General features: G+C 37.3%; 1 long non-coding RNA gene and 1 pseudogene across 1 annotated transcript in view; one reads left to right on the top strand and one right to left on the bottom strand.

Moving 5' to 3' along the window:
* Nucleotides 1–21847, top strand: part of LOC147913461 (uncharacterized) — a 77658-nt gene extending 55811 nt beyond the window's left edge. Inside the window, exons 2-4 of the long non-coding RNA XR_015548678.1 lie at nucleotides 19855–20056; nucleotides 21268–21333; nucleotides 21508–21847. This is a non-coding gene — a long non-coding RNA (uncharacterized LOC147913461). The remainder of the gene's footprint in view (nucleotides 1–19854; nucleotides 20057–21267; nucleotides 21334–21507) is intronic.
* On the bottom strand, nucleotides 15072–16076 carry LOC147913462 (lysine-specific demethylase RAD23B pseudogene; annotated as a pseudogene).
* Nucleotides 21848–22617: the final 770 nt, after the last annotated feature.

The following is a 22617-nucleotide window of genomic DNA, read 5'->3' as shown; positions in this document are numbered from 1 at the left end:
CAGATGTTAGCTCAGGGACAATCTTCCTCAGGCAAAAAGAGGAAGATTGACAACAGATGTTAGCTCGGGGCCAATCTTCCTCACCAAAAAAATAAAATAAAATAAAAAGAAAGGGGCTGTACCTCTCCAAAACTCTAAAAAAACCCCACAAACTTAGAAAGTTTTTGTTTCTGAGTAGGGGAGTTTCTACTAATGGAAGGATATGGTAGGCAGCCTGTAGGATGACCACATATGAACCCTGACTCCTAGTATTCATCCATTTCATGCAATGCCCTCCCCCTGGGTGTAGGTTGAACTTAATGACTTGCTTCTAATGAATGAATGTAGCCAATGTGATGGGATGTCACTTCCAAGATTAAGTTTTAAAAGACTGCAGCTTCCATCCTGTTTGCTTCCTTGTACTGTCTCTTTGATGACTTGCTCTTGGGGTAGCCCTGTGAAGAGATTCATGTCATGGGGAGCTTGGAAGCAGATTTCCCCCTAGTTGAGCCTTCACCTGAGACTGCAGCCCCAGTCAACAGCTTGACTACAAAGTCATGAGAAATCTTGGTCCAGAGGCACCCAGTTGAGCTAGGCCCAGGATCCTTGACCCACAGAAACTGTGTGATAATAAATGATTGTTGTTTTAAGCCTTTAAGGCACTAAGTTGTGGAGGAATTTATTACACAATCATAGATAACTAAAGGGAAAGGCCAAAGATTCTATAGCAATATAGTGTTAAGATCACAGGTTTAGAAGTCAGTTTTTCCAATAACTTAGAAACATTTTATTTAAGTAATATGTAACTTTTTCTTGATCAAAAGATTTCAAATACTAAAGAGTTATAAAAAGTAAAATTCCGGGGCCGGCACAGTGGCATAGTGGTTGGGTTCGCGTACTCCACTTCAGCAACCCAGGGTTGGCAGGTTCAGATCCTGGACGCTGACCTATTGGTCATCAAGCCATGCTGTGGTGGTGTCCCATATATAAAATAGAGGAAGATGGGCACAGATGTTAGCTCAGGGCCAATCTCTCTCACCAAAAAAAAAAAATAAAGTAAAATTCCATCTCTAATCTCCCTAAACTCCAAATCCCTCCCGAGTTAATCATTAAGTTATTTTTCCAGACCTATTCTCTGCATTAACATTTTCATATATGATGTTTTATTTCACAGAAATAAAATGGAATATTCTACAACTTTTTTTTTTACCTAACTTGTCCTGAAGATCTTCCCATGGCTGCACATAGATATCTATCTTATTCCTTTACCTTCTAGAATTGTCTATAACATAGCCATATCACAATTTTATTTCATCTGCCCCATCCTGATGTACTTTTGAATTGTTTCTAGTATTTTACTCTGACCAAAACTGTTGCAATCAATAGACTTGTACTTATCTCTTTGTGCTCATGAACAAGTATATCCCTAATATAGACTTGCAGATGTAGAGTTTCAAAGGGCATGAGCATTGTTTTTTGATAGATTTCCCAACTTGTCCTCTTTAACACAGTAACAATTTAGACTGTCACAGCGGTGTATTGGGATAATGGTTTTTCCCCACACCTATGTCAATACTAGATATTTTCCATCTTTTGAACACATTCCACCCTCTTCTTCCACCCCGCTGATTAATGATATGTTTTATATTTCTTCCAATTTCTATAGTTTTGTTTTAAGATTGTTTAGATCTTTAAACCACCTGTTAAGTTTTCTAATAACGTTTAAACTTACAGATCAAATTTGGAGAAGACAAGAACAACAACAAGATGAACACTTCCAAATCTGAAAACAGTTAATATTTTCAATTGACTTTAAATGAACTCATAGAATGTAAACCTGTTGAATCCCTCATTTCCTTCTCATTAGAATATCCTGCAGTTCTTCTACATAGTTGGGAATCAACAAATGTTGATTTAATTGAATTGATTAAATTACTGTGAAGTTTCATCTCAACTGCCATGAAAATATACAGTGACTACCTAGAACCTAGACCTAGGTTTCTAAATACCATTCTCCACTAAAAAAAAAAAAAAAGGGATTCCTTGGAGAAATGACTGGGGCAGGGAAAGTATGAGATAAGCTTGGAACATTTTGTGACAGAAAGTATGGAAGTACTCAAAGAATGATGGGGACACAACAAAAGGACATAGGAGCTGTCTTGAAGGAGCTCCAAGTGGTCAAACCAGAACAATTTAGGCATCAAAATGAATAAAGATAGTAACTGATTATAACCATAAAATAAGAATCTACAAGTCTATGCTTATATAAATAAATATGTGAAGAAATAAACAAATGGGAGTGAAAAGCAAGTTCATCCTTAGAATGCCAACTAAATGTAAAGGCCATGATAGAAAATTACCGTTCAGCAACCATCATAGCAATATTCGATCCAGGCGAGAATCACCAGTGAATGCTAAGCCTAGTGAGTGAAAGTATTATGAGGAATGGATTGTATCAGTCAGAGTTCTCCAGAGAAACAGAACCAATAGGATATACATCTATCTATCTTCATAGAAAATATAAAATCCTATATAAAGATACATATCCTATTATATATATCCTATTTATATAAATATTCACATATATAAAGAGATTTATTTTAAGGAATTGATTCACACACAATTGTGGGGGCTGACAAGTCTGAAATCTGTAGAGCAGGCCATAGGCAGGAAACTCAAGTAGGATTTCTATGTTACAATCTTGAGGCAGAATTCCTTCTGGAAAACGTCAGATTTTGCTCCTAAAGCCTTTAGCTGACTGGATGAAGCCCACCCACTTTACTGAGGGTAACTAAAGTCAACTGATTATAAATGTTAACCACATCTACAAAATATTCCCCCAGCAACATCCAGATTAGTGTTTGACCAAACAACTTGGCAACATAACCTAGCCAAGTTTACACATAAAATTAATCACTACAGAGATATTTATATATATAATCTCAAAATAACTCAACACAAACTTATTAATTATAAGAGGAGAAATAGTAACTTTATAGACACCAACTATTTATTTGGTCAAAGTTAACATCATTAATAATGAGACAAATACTGATATGATTCTGAGGTATTCCTATCAAAAATGCCTAACATTATCTAATTATGAGGGGACATTAGACAAATCCAAATTGAGGGATATTCTACAAAATAATTGACCTGTACTCACAAAATATTAAAGTCATGAAACACAAGACTGAGGGACTGTTTAAGATTAAAAGAGACGGAAGAGACGTGACTACTAATTGCAATGCATAATCCTGGATTGGTTCCTAGACAGGGGGTGGGGCACAGGAAGATGCAGGAGAGGACTTTAATGGACATTATTCATTATTGGGACAAATGATGAAATTTTAGAAAGGAATATGTGTTAGGTAATAGCATTACATCCATATTGATTTTCCAGATATTAATAATTGCATATCCTTGTTCTTAGGAAATTCACAGTGGTATTTAGGGGTCAAGCAGTAATATGTCTGAAACTTGCTCTCAAATGGTTCAGAAAAAGTTGATAGATAGGTAGATAGATAGATACATAGATAGATAGAATGATAAAGTAATGGGACCAAATATAAACAGTTGTTCAATCTGGGTCAAAAATATACAGGAGCTATTCATATGATTCTTACAACTTTTCACTAAGTTTGAAATTACACCAAAATATAATTTACCCAAAAACTAATGTTTAGCATTTGTTTCTCATAATATTGATCATTTATGTTCTTTGAAAGTGAAATTTTTTTCTCAAAGCATTTGGCTATTGCTTTGTCTCTTAGATACTTAGTTCAACCCATCATTTTAATTCTCTAAGGAACTTGGGAGCCTTCCTTCCCACAGTTAAATTTTCATTTGATACTGTGATTACTATGAAACCTATGATTTATAGGTTTCCAATTGCTGCAGATCAAAAAGCAGCAAAAAATTAATAGAAAAGTGTTCGGAATTAGGAGACTAGGCTAATAGCCTAAAGGCATGAATTATATTTAAACATAAGTAATACAAATTAGCCCAGCTTTACTTACATAAATACAATGACTCTTACTATTCAAGAACTATTTTATAATACTATCAACCATTTTTAATTAAAATTATCATTGCATATGTTAAGTTTTAATATAGAATAAAGAATAAGATTCCTCCAGAAGATAATTGTGATATAGATACACGTAGGAACATTTTTAGTTATAAGAACAACAGAAAGAGAACAGCTCTTATTATTCCACCCACTAGCTAGCCTTCATTGAAAACTCTGTTTCTGTGCATAGTGAAACTCGGAAAATAATGGGGGAGAAATAACTCATTCTTTAAAATATTAGTATCAATTTTCATTCCTGGTTCAAATGTAGAAAATTCAAATCAGAAATATTATTTGTTCAATATTGTTAATTAAAACATTCTGTGTCTAGGAGTTACACTTTCTGTAAGTTACACGTTCTGTGACCAAAAATAACAATGGATAAAGTGAGTATATTTTCAGGAATGTAGAATTTGTTATCTAAAAACAAAGAGCAGAAATTTTGACATAAGATATTTTTGAAAATGGATAGATCATACTATTTGAAATCATATGGTTATGGTTCTCAATATGAATGCAATTTCTTACAAATAAATATAGTTATTCCGTGAAGAATTACACTTCGGTGGAAAATATGATTTGGAAATGACTATTCTTTAAACATCATTTACTGCTGCTGAAGGTACGTTTTTTTTTGCTGAGGAAGATTTGCCCTGCGTTAACATCTGTTGCCAATCTTCCTCTTTTTGCTTGAAGAAGATTAGCCCTGAGCTAGCATCTGTGCCAATCTTCCTCTATTTTGTATATGGGTCGCCACCTCAGCATGGCTGCCAATGAGTGGTGCAGGTCCGTGCCTGGGAACCAAACCCAGATGCCAAAGCGGAGTTCACCAAACTTTAATCACCAGGCCACAGGGCCAGCCCCTGAAGGTACTTTTAATTTTCCTTTAGTAGTCTTAATAAATTCAATCCCATCTGGTACAATGGCTCTGTAAAATTCATCTATTACCTAAATTCTAATTTAAGAAATCAACAAGTATTGGTGTGTTATACTCTGGTGATTGACAACCTTAATGTCTTTGGCCATTAAAGTAAAACAGGCTCCAATCATAGCCTAGCATGAAAGGGTTAACCATATTGTACAGCTGATTCTTATATGTTGAAGCATTAGGTTCCCTAATTAAGAGAAATAGATGCAGTTGTCTACAAGTATTTTGGACAACTATTTTGATAGTGGGTGAAATAAGAACTAGAAAGCTATTCTGTTTTCTAAATGTTGTTCGGTAGTACCTGTGTTTAGAGAATACAAACTTAAAAACTCAAGATAGTAAATAATTTTCAGTTGCCTTTCCATTCTTTTATCAGAAGATAATAATTTTGTTAGTGCATGAAGTTACCACTTGTTTTACTAAAATGAGTGCCTTGATAAGGCATTATTGTAATTGCACTTCTTTATAAACAGTGGGTTGTATGTTTTCAGAAAGTTATGATAGAATCATGCCAATCCCTTTTCAATGTCTTGGCCTATTTGTGACTAAAGACAAGTATTGGAAAGATGGCTGACTGAATCCAAAGTACTGGCTGAACTCAAAGTACTGTCTGTTAACTGAACCTATATGTGGAATACACCTATTACTTTAGCCACAGCCATTATGTGCTTTCATAAAATGGCCTGTGGAGAATGGTGAGTGCCTAATGGAGTACCTTCCTGTGTAAGATGCCTGGTCAACTAGAATTTATTTGCAGTATTTATGTGCAGAGTTGCATTTTGATTTCAAGAACTTCACTCCAGTCCCATGGCTACTGCTCTGATTTGAGCTACTACCGTCTCTTCCTTGGACGAATGCAATATCCTAATTAATCTCCCTCCATCTTCTCTTGCTCAACTACAATTTATTTTCTACTTAGCACCAGAGTAATTTTTTAAACACTGCGTCACTCCTGCTTAGAACTCTCCTGTGATTTTCAATTGCACTTAAAATTCAAACCTGCGTGATCTGGCCACAACCTCCCTCTGTAGCTTGGGCCATCTGGCTCTCTTTCCGTTCCTCTGATATGCAACATGGTTTATGCCTTGAGTCTTTTGCATTGGGCATCCCCTCTGCTCTTTCTCCAGCTCTTTGCAAGGCATTCTTCTTCTCAACATTTAGGTCTCAATTCAAATGACTCCTTTCCAGATCAGTCTTCTCTGTAACTCTGTCTCAAAACACTCTTGCATTGTTTTCATAATATTTATCACTATCTGTCATTATCTGGTTAGTTTCCCCTAATGAGAATATAAACTCCATGAGTATAAGGATATTTGTCCCTAGGACCATGCCTGATATAAAAGTGGAAGTCAATAAATATTTGTTTTATGAATGAATCTTCAGAATCAGTACCATTTTTCTTCTTCTGGCTAGGAATTATTACTTTTGGTGAAAACCTGAAGTTTCATAAAGTGCCTCTTGACTGTACATTAACAAAGAATTTCTTTAAAACTAAGATGGAAGTCATCAGTTTTTTAATGTTTACATTTTCATTCCTTTTAAAAGTAAAAAAATACATTGGTAAAATTCTGTTTTGTGAGTTTAGGAAAAATATCAAAATGTGTGCCTTGTGTTTAAATCCAACTACAATAGAAATGTTATTGCTCGAGTGTTATGAAGTGTGTAGGTGTTATTTTTCTTTAAGCATTTACATAACACAGATTCTGATCATTGTTGAATTTGCAAACAACACTTAGTTGAAAGGAGGAGGTGGCAAAGGCTATTTCTCGTTTCATTGTGATAGAATGATATTTATCCATCCTCCTGTTTAAAACATAGAGCAGGCAGTCCACACAGGTCTTCATCCTGGAAATGACCTGAGTCAGATTCTAACCACATTCTGACTGCATGTTCTCCATTGTAATCATAGGTTTAGACACAAATGGAAACCGTGGACAAATCTCTCTCAGGTCACTTGAGCCTGGCTCGGTCAACAGGGAACATGTGCTAGGCTCAGCTGCCCAAGGAGAGTAGTCCAGCTAGATCCATGTCTATACTCCTGACACCTGGAATAGTACCTGGTGGTGAATGAAAAATGAACAGATAATAGAGGTGATAATTGATTAGCCTAACATATTATCAGTCTTCAATGAATTAAAAAGTTATATTCCAAAATTTCATTTCCAAGGCAATCATTTTTCTATGAGAAAATATGTCTCTGGTTCTAATGTTGGCTGTCTAAGCTAGCCCGTTAAAAAGAGCAAATTTTGCATTCATTCCTTTATCCATATTTATCAAATGCTTTCTCCTGTGCTAGGCAATATGGATACAGTGGGGAGAAAACAGACATAGACCCTGCCCTCATGGAACATATGGTCATCTAAAGACACAAAGTCTGATTAGACAATCACCCAAGCGTATAATTATGAACTGTGATAAGTGCATTTAAAGAAGCTCTGAGAGTGTGTGGCAAGGATACATGATGTAGTCTGAGGAGTCAAAGAAGGCTTTGATGAGAAGGTGACTTCTGAGTTGAGACTGGAAAAATGACTAGGAATTAAATAAAGCGAGGAGTTTGGGGAGAGTTGTATTTACAGGGAGAGAAGAGCATGAACACAGGCCTGAGGTGGGAGGGAGAATGGAATATTGAAAGAAATGAGGGCCGGCTCTGTGGCTTAGTGGTTAAGTGCGTGCGCTCCGCTGCTGGCGGCCCGGGTTCGGATCCCGGGCGCGCACCGACACACCGCTTGCCTGGCCATGCTGAGGCCGCGTCCCACATACAGCTACTAGAAGGATGTGCAACTATGACATACAACTGTCTACTGGGGCTTTGGGGGAAAAATAAATAAATAAAGTTATTAAAAAAAAAAAAAAGAAAGAATTGAAAAATTAGCAGTGTGACTGGAGATGAAGCAATGAAAGAAAAACCAGCATAAGATGAGATTGGAGAGCTAGACAGGAGATAGACCATGGGGTCAGGGGGGAGTCTTGTAGGCGTCGTTGAGGGGACATTGACATATTTTAAGTTTAGATAACAGGATCAGATTTGATGCACTATTGTTCCTGCAACATGTTGGATGCAAAATTTAGCCAAATGCAAGTCTTCTATTGGAAGCTTGGAACCTCTCTCAGGCAATGACAGCGGTGGGAAAAGAAGCTAGCTAATGGCATCTGACTTCTTGATCCTACCTTTTCCTGGTACACAGATGAACAAGCTCTTACAATAAGCTAGCGGGAAACTATTTTGAAATGTATACTTGATGTACACACTGGGGGGGAATACAGAGTTTGTGATGATTACAGAGTCATTGAAAGAGAATTGTTCAATGATACAATGGCAAGTGAAATTCATAATCTTAAGGTCTTGTCATAAAATCACTTTCAATTCCAAATAATTTTACAGAATTTTCTCTTTGCTACATAAACTGAGATTTAGCAAGTATGTACTTTTGATATATTTAATTTATAAAAGCATAGAACTCAAGCACTAGATTCTGCTAAGACCCTCAAGTTCCCCTATGACTTTTCTACTTGAAATGTGGTCTGGAGACCAACAGCATCAGCAGCATCTAGAAGCATGTTAGAAAGTCAGAGTTATAAACCAATGTTACCACAATAAACAAAAAAATAAAAAATAAAAAAAATAAAGTAACAACAAAAAAAAAGTCGGAATCTCAGAATCTCAGCCTCCATCCAAACCTACTGATTAGAATCTGCATTTTAACATATTCTCCACATGATGTTTTACACATTAAAGTTTGAGAAGGATTGTCTTAGAACTGTATTCACGTCCAGTGTAGGAAGCTCTATTTAAATAATTGAAAGAGTTAAGTTGTATGAAGTTTTTCTTCAATTTCACTACACATAATATTCTGCCCTTTCAATATACCGTCATTTAATATTGAGTTGTAAGAGTCAGATTGGAAGAGTTCGGCAAATCAACATTTTAAAAAATTCCTATTCCTCAAACTTTTCTTCTCCTTCCCTTCATTAGGCACATTATTTATACATCCTTATTTAAAATGCACAGTGTAGAATACACAAACATATTTTAATGTCTTCCTGGAAGAGGGATAATGTTATTTCTAGACTCATACATTGAACAGTGTATTTGTGATAGAAATGAAAAATGTTATCATAAATATGATTAAGAGGGCTTGAGCATGAGAAGGCTCTTTTCCATTCATCCTAGGGCTAGATGGCTGTTTTGTAAAGGAAAGTTTGTTAACGTTCTTTTTAATTTGGCAAAGAAAGTTCCCAGGGCTTAGGGTGGAGCAGATTTTGAGTCAAAAGATTTAAGATATTTCACATAAAATAAATTTGAGTTTGTTATCTTGGTCCTTGTATTAGTGTCCTATTTGTTACTGTAACAAATTATTACAAACATAATTGCTTAAAGCAACACAAATTTATTATCTTACAGTTCTGTAAGTTAGAAATCCAACACAGGTCTAGGGGACTAAAGTCAAAATGTCAGGAGGGCTGAGTCCCTTTCTGGAGGCTCAAGGAGAGAATGTATTTTCTTGCCTTTTCCAGCTTCTAGAGGCCACTAGCATTCCTTGGTTGTGGCTTCTTCTATCTTCAAAGCCAGCAATGGCCAGTGGAGTCTCTCACGTTGCATCACTTTGGCGCTGACGTTGCTGTTTCCCTCTTCACTTGTAAGACCCTTGTGATTACATCGAATCCACCCAGATAATCCAGGGTACTCTCCCTATTTTAAGGTCAGCTGATTTGCAACCTTTACTCCTCTTTGCCATATAATGTAACATATTCACAGGTTCTGAGGATTAGGACAGGGACATCTTGGAGGATCATTGTTCTGCCAACCACCATCCTTGTAGGGAAGGATGGGTGCCATGGCATGGGGAGAAAAGTAGAAAGGAATTCCAGGGAGAGATAAGGAGAGGGCAGCTCCTGCAAAGTGTGGCAGGCTGTGTTCTCATAAGAAAGATATCCAGTAAGAGTTTCCCTATAGTGAGGATTTCCAACGAGAGTTTAAACTGGTTCTCACCTTGGTTTTTAATATCTCACTTTGCACTGATTCCTGTTCTGCACATTTCTGCATTTCTCCATTAAGCCCTAACACTTAATGAAAAATCTATTACTTAGGGTGACTTCTGGGAATGAAGAAGAGGGTGGGTGAAGCCACGTTCATGGAGCCTGGAGTAAAGCCAAGCTGAGAAAGAACAATAGCTATAGCGTGAAGATGATTAGAAGGGTTAGTGAGTCAAGCTGAAAACTCATAGCAAGAGAGGACAGGGAGACCACCTACCATCCCCACACTCTGCCACTCAACAGGGTTCATAAGACATATGCCTATGACAATTCATTTCAACTAAGCAGAAGTGATCATTGATTTAACAAATACCAACAAAGTTCCTCATCTAGATTAGGCTCTGAGATACAAAGGCAAATAAGATATGCTTCTACCTTTAAAGTGCTTGTAAGCTGAAGGAGGAGACTGACAAGTAAATACCCATTATAGGACAAAATATGCACAAGGCAATGCACAGGGAGCATCTGGGAGCACAAGGAGAAACTTCTAAAGCAGATGGCACATGCCAAGGAAGCCTTTCCAGAAACCATGTTTGAGCTATGTATGAAGTATGCCTAGGAGATATGCATACCTGAAGGGAGGAAGTTGGGCATTTCAGAAACAGCAAATAGCAATGCATACAAATGTGCAGCCCTAATACAGATACTAGAGGCAAACTCCAATGTTATCTTTGTTGTCCATTAATCCTCTCTCATTTCTGTCACAATGGTGCAGAACGTCTCTTCCTATAAAAATGAATCCCATCTGATCCTACCCACTTCTGCCACCTATGGGTCTCTCTGCTCCATTGGTTATCCTTTTTCCCACTTGAGTCGTCACATCTTTCCCTCTCTTCTGGATCCTTCTTTTCTGTACTTAAATAAGCTCTCTAATGTCTCCCATGTTGAGTAATTTTGTACTTTCTATCCCAGACCCACATTTCCTTCCTCCTCTCTCTTTTCTTCCCCGCCAAGCTTCTTGAGTGGACTCCCTACACTAGATTTTCTACTGTCTAACATCCTGTTTACCTCCAGCCCTTAGCTATATGAGTTCCAAATCCTCCCTGCAAACCTGCCTAAAACTGCTTTCACTGAAGATACCAACTTTTCTGTTGAAATCAAATGGCATTTTTCAGTCATTAATTTTCTGACACATCCGACACTTGCTAACTTCCTTCTGGGAACACACCCTTCCTCTCAGTTCAGGGATGACAAGATTCTGATCTCCCACCTCCTTGCCCAAACCTGCGTGTTTTCAGCTTCCTCTTCCTCCACCTCTCCAATAAGAGTCAATGTTATAATGTAATTTATATACTTTTTTTTAATTTTAAAGGTTATTCAATGAAATAGACTCCTTGATGAAAAAAATATTTTTGAAGTGTGTCTTAGAATTCACTCTTGTAGGATTCAACCTATACAAGTTTGCTTCAAATACATAAGTATTGCTTCAGAAGGCTTACACTGTAATTAGAAAAATAAGTGAAATCTACAGAGGTTACAAATAGCTTTGTTTTAAGGAAAAGAGTATGAGGAATATGATGGCTTATGCTTGTCCTGAGCCACATTTCCTCCCAGACATTTCTGTTACTGCTGTTCTATGAGAGCAAATATGCCAAGTTGATTTGAAAAATTCTGTTCAAGAGTGTGGGAACAGGACAGTGCGGTGGAGAGGAGAGAATAGATGGTAATTGTGCTTATGAACTTCACTTTGAAGTCCTTAATGAGTGGTGTAAGAATAATCAAAAGTAACAAGCTAACAATAAATACAACTCATTTTATGATTTGTTTTTTAGTTAGGGGCAATTCTTCACAAGAAAAAAATTAAATTATCAACATCAAATAGACTACCATCTCTACTTCCTCTCAAATGATTCAGGTTGATCTTTTTTTTTTTAAGAAAAAACATCCTTTAAAAAAGTCAGGAGTATTTTCCTGGTATTGAGAAATATTTTACTACTTATGAGACTCTAGCATAGCCCTCTGCCCACACAAAGAGTAGTTTTGAAATTTCATTTTTCTTAAGAAAAATAAAGTGCTTATACAGAGCTAGCCAAAAGAAGGATCTACAGATTGAATAGATTAAATGGTTGGGGCCATTTGGAACTGCAGAGTGCCTTGTATGGGAAATTGAGTGTGAACGAATGGAGACTCCGGGCTTGGGCAATGCAGCAATACTCTGATGGTTATAGTTATTCCACATATGCTGCAGAAACTTGATTTTGTACAAATCCTTGTACAAGGATCTCTGCCTCCTTGTAGGCAGAGATATAAAGTCAGATGGTATGTTAGTGTTTACATTTTGACTTAGATAAATGACACTTTGGTTAATTGATGTATTCCGCAAAATGTGTTGGTAAGTTGCGATTATTTTGTAAAAATCATCTTTTTTTAATGTTCCAGGTAAACTCAATATTTTATGAAAACTTTGACTCTTTTTGAATTTGAATTTGTTGTATCCTAACATATCTTGTAAGTATGAATTCTTTTTATGTCTGGCTCAAACTAAGCCTTCTCTTTTATAATTTATACTGGAGGCAAATTTTAGGTGAGAGCTTGGTTCTGGAGTCAAAGATGTGAAAAATTGCATGTAGTCAACATTGCCCTTGAAAATCCCTTAAATTGCTAGTAAAATAAAAACCACAGTATTTCTAAACCACATTAAAATATAATCTACCATCTCTCGAGTCCAACTGGTCAGTTTTCCTTCAGCCTTTGTTCTTTAAGGAACAAATAACATAGTTTGCTTAAGTTTAGGACCACATTGTAATAAAAATGTATATATTAGAATCACAACTCGATGGGGGAGATGCTTATACCATGAGAGGCTCATGAGAACAAAATATCTGAGGAAACAACTGATAAAATCAACCAAACTATTTTTTTTGGCCTCTCTTGTACAATACATATTAATTTGCTAGGGCTGCCATAACAAAGTACCATAGATTGGGTTGCCTAAACAAGAGAAATTTATTTTCTCACAATTCTAGAGGCTAGAAGTTTGCGATCAAGGTCTGAGCAGGGTTGGTTTCTTCTGAGGCCTTTCTCCTTGGCTTATAGATGACCCTCTTTTCTCTCCATCTTCACGTGGTCTTCCTTCTGTATCTATCTGTGTCCTAATTTTTCTCTTCTTATAAGGACACCAGTCATATTGGATTAGGGCCCATGCTAATGATCTCATTTAACCATAATTAGGGTCTTTTTAAAGACACTATCTCTAAATACAGTGACATTCTGAGGTACTGAGAGTTAGGACTTTAATATGCGAATTTGGAGGAGCCATAATTCATCCCATAACACAGTATAATTTAATTATATTGTGTCTGATGATATTAAATATATTTTCTGAAGCACTAAAAGATCAGGTAGCCTAGGTATCAAATAGGCCATTTCTGTGATCTGTGATGTGATCACACATCACAATGATGGTGGTGTTTGTAGTGGTAAAAAGGCCATCACCACTACAAACACCACCATCATTACCCCATCCCCACTCTGTAATAATTACTCTGGATAATTCAGTCTTCAATGGTAAGAGACCCCAGATAGGAGTTTGAACCAACTATTGACTAAGTCAAAAAATATCCATGGAATAGGTTAGAGATATCAGATCTTCAAATTGAATTCTAAAATAATGCAGATAATATCTCTTGATTAGAGATAGCTTTTCTAGACATAACACTAATAATATAAATCATAAAAGAAAGTACTGATAGATTTGATGACATAAAACCTAGCATCCTTGGCATGTCAGAAATACCACAACAAAACTGAAACACTAACAAAAGTCTAGAGAATTGTTTGTCATATACATGTGATAAAGGGTTCATAAAGTGCTTTTACAAGTCAGTAAGAGTGAGGATGACTAGTGCTACAATTTATTGATATGGAAAAGCCTTGGAGAGAATTAGGTTTGGGAGAAAAACCAAGGATTTTATCCAGGAAATGCTAGATTTAAGATGCCTGTACATCATACAAGAGATACTATGTAGATAACTGCCATCATATTTACATAATGAAAAGGGTATTAAAATGATTTTTTTTTGTTTTCCTATTGACTTTACTTTTAATATGCCATGAAAATCTTGATTTTACATTTTTCAAAATATGTTTCAGGTGCATCTTCCAACCCTCCAAAGATTGCTTCCATCTTCTTGATGCAATAAAAGAGGCTGGATATAGTTCTGTCCTTCTCTTTTTGAAAATATTATAAATATTAATGATTTTATTTGTCATACATCCTTATCTAATAAAGGAAAAAATTTACAAATGTCAGAAACCTGGTTTTGAAACATTTCCATTAGTTTTTAATCCAATCAGCATTTTGTGGGTTTAAAAAAGAAAGGTGTCAGTTTGAACTCACATTTCTGCTGAGGGAAGGGGAAGAGAGAAGGAAAGAGATTGTTGCATTTCTTCATTGGCCCAAAATGTGTACACTGCCCAAAAGGATACATCAAAGTCAAACCCACAATGATTATTTTGAAACCTAGACAACTACCAATTTTTACCCAAAACAAACAAAAATGTGAAGAAGAAATTAATTATATTTGTGTATCGTAACTATAATTGCACAGCTTTTCAAATCATCTAAGAAAGGTCTTAAATTCAGTGATAAAGAAGTTATTTTAAATTAGTAATTATTTTCATTTAAAAAAGTTTCCCTTTTTCCAAAATATTAATCATGAAAGAATGTGCTTTCTTGAAGTAGCAACAATAGTATCAACAATGTGGCATTTTTGTTTACAGTTGCTCCAAAATATTTTTCAATTTCACAAAGCCATTATCCAGTGTTGTCGTGAAATAGAGACTGTAGATTTTAGGTAGCAAAGATTGTTTCTGGTAAAATCAAAGAAATATAAAACAGGGCATGACACTAAATTTCTGGACCTAGTATACTACAAGTAAACACCTAGGGAAAGTTTTCTACTATTTTATGGAGGAAATAAAGACCATGAAATGTTAATTTTTGGTTGTATAATATTCTATGCACTGTATGGATATGTAATTTAATTTAAGTAGATGTACACTGTATTTGTCTCTGCCCTATTTCCTATATCCCTCCCTTCCCAACCTGAAAATATACTACCTTTTACCAAGTTGTAGAGATGAGCCCAAATCATCCCTCACGGTCCAGGGAAGAGATAATGTAATACACTGATGTAAAATGTGAGGGGGAAAAACGTCCCTATCAATCTTCTCAAAAGCAAAATATGCTTATATCACAAGTGCCTCAGGAACCCCAAAGCCTTTAACCTTTCTATAGCATCTTTTCCTTGATGTAATACTTGAATGTGGTTATCTGAGTCAGTCTGGGCTGCTATGATGAATTACCATAGACTGCATGGCATATAAACAACAGAAATGTATTTCTCACAGTTCTGGAGGCTGGAAGTGTGAGATCAGGGTGCCAGCAGGGTTCTGGTGAGAATCCTCTTCTGGATTGCAGACTGCTGACTTGTAGCCTCACACGGTGTAGAGAGGGCAAGAGAATTCACTGGGGTCCTTTTTATAGAGGCACTAATCCCATTCATGAGGGCTCCACCCTCATGACCTAACCATCTCCCAAAGGCCCCACCTCCTAATATTGTCACATTGGGGATTAGGATTTCAACCTACGAATTTGGGGGGGGACACAAACATGCAGTCCATAATAGTCGCTCATACGAGTACTTCCAGCTTCTGCAGCTCTTCCACTGCCATTTCCAGCCCCTCCTTCTTGACGACCAGCTTCTAGAAATTGTCCATTTAACGTCTGAATCAACGCTCCCAAGGTTGGCTAATTTGCTACAATTGCCAAAGATTTTCTTGATCTATCTGAGGCAGCAATGTGGGAAGCAGAGAAGGACTCTGTTGAGTGATGTATCTCACTCAAGATTGATTCTGTAAAAATCCAAGGGCAGGTCCTCCAGAAGTTGCTGTTGTAGTTGCTGCAGCTATAGCCACTGCTCCAGACTGAGGAGACCAGTTCTCACCGCTTGAGGGGTCAACCATAGCCTGACTTTCCCTCTTTCCAAGACTTCCCATCAAAAGACACTTGTAGAGTTGCAGACAAGCCACAGACTGGGAGAAGATATTTACAAAACACATATCTGATAAAGGACTTGTATCCAAAATATACAAAGAACTCTTAAAACTCAATAATAAGAAAACAAACAACACAATTAAAAAGTGGGCTAAGGAGGCGAGCCCCATGGCCTAGTGGTTAAGTTTGGCATGCTCTGCTTTGGTAGCCCGGGTTTGGTTCCCGGGTGCAGACCTGCACCACTTGTCAGCAGTCATGCTGTGGCAGTGACCCATATACAAACAGAGGAAGATTGGCACGGATGTTAGCTCAGGGCAAATCTTCCTCAGCAAAAAGAAAAAAAAAAATAGTGGGCTAAAGATCTGAACAGACATCTCGCCAAAGAAGATATACAGATGGTAAATAAGCATAAAAAATGTCATTAGGGAATTGCAAATTAAAATATCAATGAGATACCACTACACATCTATTACAACAGCAAAAATCCAAAACACTGACAAGACCAATGCTGGCTAGGATGTAGAGCAACAGGAACTCTCATTCATTGATAGCAGAAATGCAAAATAGTACAGCCACTTTGGAAGAGAGTTTGGTGGTTTTCTACAACGTTAAACATACTCTTACCATATGATCTAGAAATCGTGATACTTGGTATTTACCCAAAGGAGTTGAAAACTATGTCCCCATAAAAACAAACACACGAATGTTTAAGGCAGCTTTATTCATAATTGCCAAAAATTGAAAATAACCAAGATGTCAGTAGGTAAATGCATAAATAAACAGTGGTACATCCAGACAATGGAATATTATTTAGCGATAATAAAAGAAATGAGCTGTGAAGCCACAAAAAGACATGGAGAATCCTGAAAGCATATTACTAAGTGAAAGAAGTCAGTTTGAAAAGACTTCATGCTGTATGATTCCAACTACACAACATTCTGGAAAAGACAAATCTATAGAGACAGTACAAAGATCAGTGGTTGCCAGAGGGAAGGAGAGGCGGGAGAATGAACAGGCAGAACACAGAGGATTTTTAGGGCACTGAAACTACTCCCTATGATAGTGTAATGGTGAACAGATAACACTATGCATTTGTCAAAACCCACAGAAGTGTACAACACAAAGAGTGAACCCTTATGTAAACTAAGGACTGTAGGTAATAATGAATGTATCAATACTGGTTCATAAATTGTAACAAATGGACCACACCAACGCAAGAGGGTAATAATAGAGAGAAGGGGGTGAGGGGATATGGGAACTCTCTGTACTCTCTGCTCAATTTTTCTGTAAACCTAACACTGCTCTAAAAATAGTCTATTATTAATACATTTTTTTGGTTAATAATTGGTAAGGTAAAAAAAGATACTTTACTGCTGTCAGGGTTGTTGAAACTAGCTCATTGACATGATCTCATTACCATATTCTCATAAGATCAACCTGTCACAAGTGTTCTGGTTGCATGTTCAAAAAGGTTTTGCGGAGAAGAATCTCCTCCTGTGTCGTCCGTTGGTATTGGGCTAGTGGTCACTGGTGCCCCCGCTGGCTTTTGTGCAGGTTTCTCTTGTTCAGCTGCTCCAGGAGGTGCAGGTTCCAAAGACGCCGTCCTTGATGCTGGAGCGGTGGGCGCAGGTGCAGAAGGCGGAGCCAAAGCAGGGACAGAGGTGGGGCTTGAGCCACAGTTGCTGCTGTGGGGGAGCCAACCGTGGCAGTGGTGGCAGGATTTGATCTCTGGGCTGTAGCTGGGGCTGGTGTTGTCACTGCTTTGGGATTTGTCACCATAACCATGGTGAACTTTTCCTCATTGTGGTTATAATCTTTGAGAGTAGTATCATCATTTTGTTTTGATTAAGAGTTTTGTCTGCAGAAATCAATATTTGTGCCACTACCCAAAATGCTTCACTTACCTTCAGTGCTTTTACTACAAAGCTGCAGCCAACTCCAAAAGGTGTAGTCACCTGCACCAAGCTGAATTCTGGAACCAAGGCACTGACTAAGCCTGGAGCCCACAGCCCACATCACATTCCCAGAGCCAGCCTCCTGCCCCTCATATCCCCATGTCACAGTGCACTGTCCAGGCCTCTAGAAAGCTTACCTCTCCTCAGACCCACTGCCACGCACAGCCCAAACTATTTTTTAAATGACTAAATAGAGAATCAATGTCTCTCAGTTTAAAAAGAAAAAGGAAGAAGAAAGTCCTCCACTAGTATGTTAGCTCTCATCATCCCAAAATATCAGAAATTTTTAGTTAAAGAGGCATAGTTCACACTGGAGAAATTACATCATACTATATTTTTAAAAACAAATTTTAACTATTAAAAAATGATTTAAAAACCACCTTTCTGTTTTTGGCATTCAGTACCTGGCATATAATAACAACCAAATACATACAAGGGAGAGGCTTGGGAGGAACAGGTTTAATCAAGAGTTTAGTTTTGGACAATCTACGTTTGAGGTAGTTGTAGATATCCATGTGTAGTTGTTGAGTAGGCAGATATTAATTTTAGAATTTTTACAGATACAGCATGAAAGCTATGGGACTAAATAACATAACCTAGAAAGTGAATATACATAAAGAGAAAAAAAAAGTCTCTGGGGAAGACCAACTTAGAAATTCTCAAGGTAAGGCAGAACCAGATCCCACAAAGGAGACTGGGAAGTAGTGGTCAGTGAGATAGAGGACAATCAAAAGCAAGGAGGGTCTTGGTGTGGAGTGAGGAAAGTGTTTCAAGAAGGAGGGGACGATCATTTGTGTCAAAAGCTGCTCACAGGCCAAAAGCTGCTCATAGGTGAGGCAATATCAGGATGAGAATTGGCCATTGGATTTGGCTGCATGGAGGTCACTGGTGACCTTGAACCAACAGTTCTTATGGAAGGAAAGAGACAGAAGTAGAATAGAGTAGGTTCAAGAGAGTGTGAGAAAACGGAATTGTAGACAATGAGTACAGACAATTCTTTTTAAGAGGTTTGGCTGTAAAGAGAACAGATAAATGGAAAGTAAAGCTGAAGGAGATGTGGAATCAAGGTGAGTTTGTTGTCTTTTTTTTTTTTCAATATGGAAGAGAGAGGGGGAAATTGCAGGAGTGAAGTCTTTGAGCAGATGGGAGGTGATGAGAGGCAGTACACAAGAGGAGGAGTTGACCTTAGAACCCTGGATGATCAATCAGGTTTAACTACAGCAGGGAATACAGGATATATGATTGTAGATGCAGGTTGGCAAATCGGTATTTTTTTCCATGAAATAAGAAACAAGGCCATCAGTTAAGAATGAGGAGGAGGGGAGAGGCTTTTGTAGAGAAGAGAATATGTGAAATAGTTATGAGAGAGTGGGATATCGGATTGACTCAGAGAGATCTCACAAACTCTCCTCTTAGGCAAGCTACATACCTCTCCTGGGGATTCTCACACTGATAAAGTAGTTTGGGGCATTTTTGTAGAGTTTCATCCCACTGGAAAAAGCAAGGAATCCCAATTAGTTTCCATTCTTCATGAAATGTATCTAGAAGTATTAAGCTCCAAAATTTACCTTCTCCATTGTCCTACAGAATTTCAGGATTTTAGTTTACTTCAACGAAGCCACAGCCTTAGATAAAGGTTCTCATCTCTGACCCACAATTTCCCTGGCATGTGAGACTAGAAATCAAATTATCATAGAGCTACTCAAATGAGGAAATCCTTCATTCTAAAATGCCAAAATAATGATCATTTAAACTTGGATAATGTTGATGGTTTGTTACACCATCTGTCAGTGACCACCTCATACTAACAAAAAACAAAAGACAAAAATAAAACTTTCTTTACTTGTAATGTTGGGAAAAAAATATCTTTTTTCTTCCACCCTTCTAGGTTCTTGGTTGGATCTCTGTAACAAAAGACAGATTAACCGGAGAAAAGCACACCAGTTTATTTAATACAAGTTTTATGTAACACGGGAGCCTTCATAAGGAAGTGAAGACCCAAAGAAGCAGTTAAACCTGAGTGTTTTTATACTGGATTGATGAAAAGTAGGATGTCATGGAAAAATGTGAAAAGAAAAAAAGGGTATGAGGTAAGTGTAAACTTAGGGAAACTTAGGGAAGACCTAAGCAAGAGGGAAACTTAGCAAGACCTGTTCATTCACATTCAGAGATAAGGATGCTCCTTTTGTCTGGGTATAAGGAGGGTACCTCTCACATGAGGGTCTTAGGACCTGCTTCAGGGGAGAAGGGTGGAGAGTTCGTCCAGCACCTGTTGCTTTTCAAATTCCTTCAACTTAAAATATTCAATATGCCAGGTGCCATATTTTGGGATAGCATGTTCTGACCCCATCAATAACAACACTTTCCCTTTATTTCAGAAAAACTTCAATAATCAAAATAATCCTGATATTATGACACTAAATGTGATTTTAAAAATATTTTAAGTTAAGAAACCAGAACAAATAGTCTCATAAATATAAAGTGAAATGCTGAATTCAATCAAAGTTTTCAGATACCATGAGTTATTTAAAGGAATATATTAATACCCAAAGTAAACTGACAGAAAAAAAAATAAAAACAAATGGAGCCAGCCCTGATGGCCTAGTGGTTAAAGTTCAGCACTCCCACTGCTTCAACGGTTCCCAGTCGCGGAACCACACCACCCATCTGTCAGTTGCCATGCTGTGGTGGTGGCTCACATAGAAGAACTAGAAGGACTTACAACTAGATACACACAACTATGTACTGGGGCTTTGGGGAGGAAAAAAAAAATGATGAAGATTGGGAACAGATGTTAGCTCAGGGCAAATCTTTCCCTGAAATAAATAAATAAACAAACAAAATAAATAAGAACAGACATTACTCTTGATTAATGGTTGTATAAATAATGTAACCTCTGAGGAAGATGTCACAAAATGACAGTGATTGGGACCGTTATATTTATTGAGAAGCAATTGTTTTATAAATTAAATAACTAAAAAAGATTTTCACTATGTCAACAATAAAAGTTGCCCAAAATTAAAACATTAATCTTCAACTAATATTAAACACTAACAACTTTTTAAAAATAATTTTTTTTTGTTTTAAAATATACTTAAATGATAAGACATTTAGTGCCAATAGAATACTTTAAAATCTCGAATTTAACTATTACATATACCTAAAAGTTTAGAAATATGAAGTTAGAAATAACTTAGCCTTCTGGTTTTGGCTTTGACATGTAGAGTTTTGTCACTGCTCTCTTTACCACAAGAAAAAACTGGACAAACTGAAAATTTATGACTTTTCTTGAACCCATCAGACAACTGAGGTCACAAGGCAAATTGCCACCAGAAACCTGAAGACAGGTTCATCCCGAGAGACACAGGTGAGACTTGTTGACCTGGAAGTTGCTGGAGTCATAAAGCAGTAGGAACAGTGAAATGGTGATTTTGGTGAATGGCTGGAAGCTGAGGTGAGAGTGAGAAATTCCTGGGGGTTGCAGTCTTAAGGCCCACCCCCGCCACATTTTCATGTGCTTTGCTTCTTGTACCCCCAACAGGTTCTCATTGTGAAGATCCAAGGGAGATCCCTGTGGCTCTGGCAGGAGGAGGGGAATAGTAATCACTGAGAAAGAAACCAACAGTTTTAACCACAGCAAAGGATTGGTCTCCTTGGGAAAAGACTTTTTCAGAGCCAGATCCCAGCTGGTGGAAGGGGATTCTTCCCACTCCACTCGCCCTCCAGGCTTCCTGTTTCATCTAAAGAGGGGAAACAAAACAAAAACACAAATAAAGTCAACAGAAATCAGGGCTTCAAGGAAATATATTTAGATTGTGGAAGGTTGCAGCCAGGATGGGAGTAGAGGGTGGTGGGTGGGGGAAGCTATACCTCTGGAGAAACACTTGTGAAGGTGACCCACCTTCCAAAAACAAAGACCCACTAAAACAGTGAAATTTAATCAAAAGATTATAGACTGCTCCCCCTCACCCACACCATACCACCACACCAACAGGGCTCCAGTGTAACAGTGGATTATACCCATAAGACCTGCAAGGAGAAGGCTCTCTGAGGAGGCGTACCTTGGGAAGCCCAATGTCAAGAGGGAAAACAAAACAAGGAAACTAGAGAAATGTGAAGCTTCTAGCACCTATAGCTACAGCAAAGATTAACATAAATCCTCACACTAATGGCCTATTTAACTCAGTTCTAATTACCCATACATATCGTGTTCACCTTTTTACAAAAAATTCCAAGACCTGCTAAAAGGCAAGAAAAAACACTTTGTCTGAAGTGACAAAGTACACATTAGAATCAGACTCAGGTATGATACAGATTTTGGAATTACTGGACAGGGAATTTAAAATAACTATGATTAATATGGTAGGGGCGCTAATAGAAAAAGTAGACAACATGCAAGAACAGATGGGTAATGTAAGCAGAGAGATGGAAAATCTAAGAATCAAAAGGAAATGCAAGAAATCAAAAACACTGTAACAGAAATGAAGAGTGCCTTCTATGGGCTCATCAGTAGACGTGACATGGCCGAGGAAAGAATCAGTGAGCTTGAAGATAGATCCACAGAAACAATTTAGTTAAAGAATCTAAGAGTTGGAAGAGACATTAAAAGTTATCTAGTATATCTACTTATTTTCCTTATGAAAAATTGGAT

The sequence above is a fragment of the Ceratotherium simum genome, chromosome 27 (genome assembly GCF_057802395.1).
Source record: "Ceratotherium simum simum isolate JZ-2026a chromosome 27, ASM5780239v1, whole genome shotgun sequence".
Classification (NCBI taxonomy): domain Eukaryota; kingdom Metazoa; phylum Chordata; class Mammalia; order Perissodactyla; family Rhinocerotidae; genus Ceratotherium; species Ceratotherium simum.
This window is presented reverse-complemented; position numbering and strand designations above follow the sequence as displayed.